The following is a 7,500-nucleotide window of genomic DNA, read 5'->3' on the forward strand; positions in this document are numbered from 1 at the left end:
AGAGAGAGGAGAGAAGAGAGGGAGAGGAGGAGAGAAAAAAGAGATGAGAAAAAGGAGAGAAGAGAAGGGAAAAAGGGAGAGGGGAGAGGAGAAAAAGGAAAAAGAAAAAGGAGGGAGACGGAGAGAAGAGTGGGAGGGAGAGAGAGAGAGAGAGGGAGAGAGGAGAGGGGGGAGGGGAAAAGGGGAAGAGAGGGGGAAAGAGAGAGAGAGAAAAGGAGAGGGGGGAGGGGGGAGAGGGGGAGAAAAGAGAGAAAAAAAAGAGAGAAAAGGAGAGAAGAAGAAGAGAAAGAGAGAGAGGAAAGAGAGAAGAGAAAGGAGAGAAGGAGAGAGAGGGGAGAGCGAGAGAGAAAAAAAAGGGGAAAAACAGAGAAAAATGAGAGAGAGAGGAGGGAGAGGGGAAGAGGAGGAGGAGAGGAGGAGGGGGAGAGGAGATGAGAGGGAAGAGGGGAGGGAGAGAGAGAAAGAGGGAGGAGAAAAAAGGGGGAAAGAGAGAGAAGAGAAGAGAGGAGAGGAGAAAAAGAGGGAGATTGAGAGGGAAAAGAGAGGAGAGAGAGAGAGAAAAGGAGGGGAGAAAAGGGAAAAGGAGAGAGGGGAAAAAGGAGGGAGAAGTTTGAGAGAAAAAAGAGAGAAACGAGGGGAAAAAGAGGGAAAAGAGGAAAAAGGGGAGAGGGAGGAGAGAGAGAGAGAAAAGGGGAGAGAGAGAGGGGAGAGGGGAGAGAAAGAGAGAGAGAGAGAGAGAGAGGAGAAAGGAGAGAGAAAAGAAGAAGAAAAAGAAGGAGAAAAAGGAGGAGAAAAAGGAGGAGAGAAAAGAGGGGAGAGACGATGGGAGAGAGAGAGAGAGAGAAAGAGAGAGAAAAGAGAGAGAGGAGAGAAAAAAAACGGAGATAAAGAGGAGAGAGGGGAGAGAGTTTAAAGGGAAGAGAGAGAGAGGGGGAGAGGGAGAGGGGGAATGGGGAGAAAAAGGGGAAGAAAGAGAGAAAAGAAAGAGAGAGAGAAAAAAGGGAGAGAAAAAAAGGGAGAGAGAGAGAGAGAGAGGAGAGAGAGAGGGGAGACGGAGAGAGAGGAAGAGGAGAGAGAGAAAAAAAGGGAGGGGAAGGGGAAGAGAAGAAGAGAAAAAGAGAGAGAGAGAGAGAGAGAGAAAAGAGAAAGAGGAGAGGGAGAGAGAGAAAAAAGGAGGAGATTTTGGAGAGAGAGAAAGGAAAGAGAGAGAGGGATGAGAGAGAGAGGGGAAGAAAAAAGGGGAAAAGGGAAGGAGAGAACGGGGGAGAGAAAAAGAGAGGAAAAAAGGAAAGAAGGAAGAGAGGAGGGGAGAGGGGAGAGAAGAGTGAAAAAGGGCTCCCCTCCTTAGTACAATGGTGAACAGAGGGTAGTTATTAATTTTGGGTTAAAACGGCGACTCTTTATTTCTTAGGGGTAAACCAAGCATTTATAAAAAAACACGCCCTGTTTAGTTAAGGGGTTATAGGGCCGGGGTAAAGGTCACGGTCACTCCCCGGGAAAGAGAAGGGCGGAGCGGACCTTAGTGGGGTGGGTAGTTTAAAGCACGAACCCCCGGTCAAAGAGGTCAGATATAAAATTTTGACCCCCGCCCTCGCGGGAGCGGGGGGTTTTCTTTTTTGGGGACATTTGGACCAGGGTGGAAAAAAACCCACGTGGTCCACTGGTAATAGAAATAAAATTTATCCCATCCTTAACAGAAATAAAAATTAAACCACTCTTATATTGCTGGGCCCCTACTCGGGGCCCCCCCTTCGAGGGCCTTCAAGGGTGACCTAACTTGGCTGGTCGCCCGTTCTGTCCCGCGCCCTGGTTAACTTCGGGCTGTTTGGGCCCATGTTTTTCCCCATCCTCCTGGCCTGGTGTAATCTGCCGTCCCGATTATCCCCCCCGGGTCTCAAAAGGTCCGCACAGGTCCTCCTTGACTTCAGATTCGTTTTTTGACCCCCCTCGTAGTCCGGGCCCCCAGGCCTAATCGGGGGCCCGGCCCCTCGCCCAACACCCCTCCCAGATCTCTCCGGGTTCCTTCTGCGTCCACACGTCCTCGTAATTTCGTTGGATTTGGGGGCTTTTGGGGCAGGGGGGGGGCACTCGGGGCGGTTTTTATACCGCGCTACGAGGCTTTTGGGGTTGCCCGGATCGGCAGGGGCCCCCGGGCGCCCCTTTAGCACAGCTTTCTGGGGGGGACTGAAACCTGGGCAAAGGGGGTTGGTTCTTTGGGAAATTCTACGGGGGGGTTTTGGCAGGCAACACCTTTTGGGGCAAAAAACCCTGGCCGTGGGCCTATGGCGTTTCTTCGAGGGCGTCCTTCTTACAGCATCCAAAGGGGTTTCCTCCTTGGGTCCCCGTGTCGGTCCGACTGCAATATAAAGGGGGGGGAAACCCAAGTTTAATAAACGAAAGGGGCCAGAGTAAGAGAAAAAAAAAAGGCAACAGAAAAGATGGGGGGGTTTTAATTTACACTAGCCGGTTTTTCATAAAAATTTTAGGGTTTTTAATGTTGGTTTTTAACTTTTTTTCGTTTTTTTTTTCTTTTTGTGTTTTATTTTCAAAAAGGGAAAAGAAGAAAAATAGAAGAGGGGGGATGTCAGTACCCCCGGTCCCCCATAGACCTATTTGAACTCCCAAACCCATCCTGATAGGATATAAAATAGAAAAGGGGAAAAGGGGACATCGGCGACCCGCGAAATCTTTGAACCATAGTCGTAACAAGAAAAAGAAAAAGTAACTTTTTAATTTATGTACGAACCCTCGTCACGACGGAAAAATTGGGGGCTAAAGAGATAAAAAAATAAATTTTTAGGGCCGGGAAACAAAAGAAATAAAAAGGGGTTTCAGTGTCTTTTCCCCCCTGGGGTGTGGGAGGAGGGAATGTTTTGTGTGTAGCGTGGTGAGGGACAGCTATCTTTTAATGGAGGGGAAGCGAGAGTGACCTCACACAGAGAAGGAATAAAAAAAACCCAGAATTTTAAAAGGGCCCAACATAAAAAAACTAAAGTAAATTAGCAAGGGCTAAGCTATTTAAGATTTTTTAAACTACCACATTAAATTAAACCATAAAATGATATGGGGACAGAATGTACCCCATAATGAAGGGGACAAAAAAAAAAAATTTTTCCCCAAAATTTTTTTTATTCAAGCAAATTTTCGGGGGGCCCGAAATCTGAAATGCCCAGGTACATGTCTAGCTTTTCAAAGTCCCGACTTCAATAAAAATCAATAAAAGGGGGGATCCTATACCCAAAAGCCTTTTATACTGAAGCGGAATCGAGCCAGGGAAAATTTAAAATTGCTCTCTTTGCGTATCGTAATGGGCGTCGCAAAATTCCCGAAGGAAATAAATTCCGAAACACAAAACCTTTTGGGGGGGGACCCAAAACATGGGAAAACGACTCAAAAGGGTGAGGGGAAAGGGGTGATTAAAAGCGAATAATGATTCTAAACTTTAAAACCCTGTCCTACATTAATTAACGGGCGAACCCCGGGTCACACCGACTCAAAAAGGGGGGCCCCAAAAAACGAATAACTTTTTCCTCGAACGACCCAGCCCCAAAATCTATTGGCGTTTTCGCAACCCCGGGGAAAAAAGGGGAATTTGGCATAGATAGAGGGAAAAATCCCCACCCCTATATTCAAACTAATGAATTTTAATGAATTTAAAGTTAAAAAAATTCGTTCTAGGCCGATTTTGAACGTGGGCACCAAAAAAAACAAGTAAACAATATCATCTGACCTTACCCCCGCCGCCCCCGACGGGGAAAAAAGAAGTGAGGGCAGGTAAAAAAAAGGAAAAAACCTTTTTTTTAATCCAAAGGAAACCCCAAACGAAAAAAAAGGGGAAAGGGCAGGTTTTGGGCGCCGGGGGGGTTAGGAAAGAGATAAATGAAAAGATATTTTGTAAGAGAAAATCACGAAAAGCCCCCCCCCCCCCCCCCCGGTTTAAATTTGGTTTCAGATGAAACCCAAAATTTTAAAAACTCTAAAAACGAGAGAAAAATAATTTAATTTCTTTACTAAGAAAGAAATTTTTTGTTTTTTTATCAATACTCGATCGCCCCGGAAATACCCATCTGAGGGGAAGAATAGTGGAGAACGTGCCAAATTTTCTGTCATTAAACCCTTTTAACCCAACAAAAAAAACGGCTTAAAAAAATTTTATGGGGAGAAGGAAGGGAAAAAAAAATAAGAAAGGGGCCCCCAAAAGGTTACTTTCGGGTTTTTTTTTAGCCATGGTTTTAAAACGGTTTTAGCGGATTTTCTTCGGGGGGGGTGGTTTTTCCGGTTGGGAGGCCCAAAAAGGGTGCAAAGGGCCCCCGCGCCACCACTTTGTAAAAAGGGGTATGCGTTTCTCTAGTACAGTGGCTGACAGGGACGCAAAAAATAAGAAAGGGGTGGGAAACACGCTACGACGACGCTAGACTTTGGGCTAAAAGGGGCAAAAGGGGCCCCGGGGGAGGTTAAAGGTCAGCTGGGCCCGGGGAGAGGGGGAGCTGACCTTAGCGCGGTGGGAGCTTTTGCACGAACTCCCGGGGCAAAAGAGGTCCGATATAAAAGTGACCTCCCCCCCGCTGAGCGGGTGGTTCTTATTTGGGACATTGGATCCCCGTGGGAAAAAAGCCACGTTGGGCCAATGGTAATAGAAAAAAGAATTTTCCACATCTGTAACAAAAAAATTTGAATTTCCCAAATTTTTATAGAGAGAGAGAGAGAGAGCGAGAGCAAGAGACGAGAGAGAGAGAGAAGGAAAAGAGGGAGAGAGAGGAGAAAAGAGGAAGAATAAATCCCGAAAAATTTAGCATTTGTCCCTTTTCTTATATCAGCAAAGTGTGTGTGTGTGTGGTTTTTGTGTGTGTGGTGGGTTTTTGGTTTTGGTGTGTGTGTGTGGTTTTGTGAGAGAGAGAGAGAGAAGGGGAGGGAGGGGGGAGAGAGGAGAGAGAGAGAGAGGAGAGAGAGGGGAGAGAGGAGAGAGAGGAAAGAGAGAGGGGAAAAAAAACCCCCGGGGAAAAGAAAAAAGAGAGGAGAAAAGAGGGAGAGGACCGAGAGGGAGGGGAGAGAAAAAGGAAAAAGAGAGAGGAAAAACCCGAGAAAGAGAGGAAAAAGGAAAAAAGAAGAAGGGGGGAAAGAGTGAGAGAAAGAGAGAAAGAAAGAGAGAAAGAGACAGAGAGAGAGGAGAGGAGAGAGAGGGGAGAGGGGAAAAAGAGAAAGAGAAGGAGAAGAGGATAGCGAGAGGAGGGGAAGAGGGGAGAGAGAGAAAAAGGGGAAGAGAGAGAAGGAAGAGCGAGAGAAGGGGAGAGGAGAAGAGAGGAGAAGAGAGAAAGGAGGAAAAGAGAGAGAGAGGAGAGAGGGAGAAAAGGGGAGGAATGGGGAGAAAAGAGAGAGAGAGGAGAGGGAGGGGAGAGAGAAAAGAGAAAAGGGGAGGGAGAGAGGAAGGAAAGAAAAAGAGGGGAAAAAGAGAGGAAAAAGAGAGAGGGGAGAGAGAGAGAGAGAGAGAGGGCAGGATTTGGGGGAGAGAGGGGATGAGAGGAGAGGAGAGAGAGAGAGAGAGAGAGAGAGTTGTGGAAGGGAGAGAAAAGGAGAGAGAAGGAGAGGGGGAGAGAAAAAAGAAAGGGGAGAGGGGGAAAGAGAGAGAGAGAAAGGAGAGAGAGAAAGAGGAGGGGAAGAGAAAAGGAGAGGAGAAAAGGGAAGAGGAGAGAGAGAAAGAGGGGAGGAAAAGAGGAGGGGAGAGAGAGGGGAGAGAGAGAAGGAGAAGAGAGAACGAGAGTGAGAGAGGGGAGAAAAAAAAGGGGAGAAAACGAGAGAGAGGAGGGAAAAGAGAGAAAAAAGAGAGAGAGAGAGGAGAGGAAAAGAGAGAGGGGGGAGGAGAGGGGAAAGAAAGAGAGGAGAGAGAGAAAGAGAGGAGAAAAAGGAGGAGAGAGAGAGAGAGAGAGAAAAGAGAAGAAAAGAGGAGAGAGAGAGAGAGAGAAGGAAAGATGAGAGAGAGAGAGAAAAGAGAGAGAGAAAAAGGGAAAAAGAGAGATAAAGAGGGAGAGAGAGAGAGAGAGAGAGGGGAGAAAGAGGGGAAGAAAAGAGAGAGAGAGAGAGAAAGGAGGAGAGAGAAAAGAGAAACAGGAGAGAGAGAGAGGGAAGAAAAAGAGGAGAGAAAAAGAGAAAGAGAAGAGAGAGAGAGGAGAAGAGAGAGAGGGGAGAGAGGAGAAGGAGAGGACGAGAAGAGAGAGAGAGAGGAAGAGAGAGAGAGAAAAAGGGGAGAAAGGAAACAAGGGGAGAAGGAAAAAACAGAAAAAGAAGAAGAAAAAAAAAAGATTTTAAAAAAAGGGAAAAAAGAAGAAAGGAGGACGGGGGGGAAGAAAGCGGGCGAGGGTTTTTGTGGGGGGGGGGAGTGGAGGTTGGGGGGGGGGGGGGGAGGGTTTGGGGGGAGAGAGAACCCCCAAAAAAGGGGAGAGACAGGAAGAAAAGGGGAAAACCCCAGGGCGAGAAAGAAGAGGGAAAGGAGAAAGGAGGAGGAGTTCGAGAAGGGGAAAAAAATAAGGAAGAGAGAAAAAAAGAGGAAAGAGGGGAAGGGAAAGGAGAAAGGAAAAAAAGGAAAGAGGGGAAAAGGGGAAGGAAAGGAGGGACGGGGGGAATTGGAAAGGCGGAGAAAGGAAGAAAAAGAAGAGGGGACGAAGAAAGAAGAAAGATGAAAAAAGGGGGGAAAAAGGCCCGGGGGAAAAAGAAATAACCCCGGGGAGGAGAAGATAAAAGGGGGGGTTTGGGGGGGGGGGGAGGGAGGGGGGGGGGGGGGGGGTGTTGGTGCGTTAAATTTTTTTTTTTGGTTTTTATTTTGGGTTTTTTTTTTTTTTGGTTTAATTTTTTGTTTTGTGTTTTTGGCCTTTGTGGGGTTTTGGGGTGTGGGGTGTGTTGTTTTTGTTGTTGGGGTGTGTGTTGTGGTGTGTTTTTGTTGTGTGCTTGGTGTGTGTGGTGGGTGTGTGTGTGTGTGTGGTTGTTTTGGGGGTGTTTTTGTGTTGTGGGGGTTTTTTTAAAAAAAGGGGGGCGGGGAAAAAAGTAGGGGGAGGCGAGGGGTGCCTGTTTCGCCCCGGGGGCGGTTGCGTTCCGGGAAAACCAAAAAAAGGGAAAACCCAAAAACCCAAAAGCGGGCCCCATTTTGGAAAAATTCTTTTAAATTTTGGTTTTTAAAATTTTTTTTAATTCCCTTTGTGGGGAAATTTTTGCCCAATTAAAAGAAAGAAAGGGGACGTTTTAAATTTTTAAATTTTCTGGGCCAAAGGCCCGGGAAAATTACACCAAACCATTCCGGCTTACCCCCTTTTTTTTTTTTTTTTTTTTTTTTTTTTTTTTTTCCGGGGGGGGGGGGGGGGGGGGGGGGGGGGGGGGGGGGGCTTTTTTTTTTTTTTTTTTTTTTTTGGGGGGGGAATTTTTTTTAAGGGGGGGGGTTTGGTCCCCCTTTTTTGAAAAAGGCTCCCCCCCCTTTCGTGTGTGTGGTGTGCGTGAGTTCAGTGTGTGGCGTGG

The sequence above is a fragment of the Penaeus monodon genome, chromosome 8 (genome assembly GCF_015228065.2).
Source record: "Penaeus monodon isolate SGIC_2016 chromosome 8, NSTDA_Pmon_1, whole genome shotgun sequence".
Lineage (NCBI taxonomy): Eukaryota > Metazoa > Arthropoda > Malacostraca > Decapoda > Penaeidae > Penaeus > Penaeus monodon.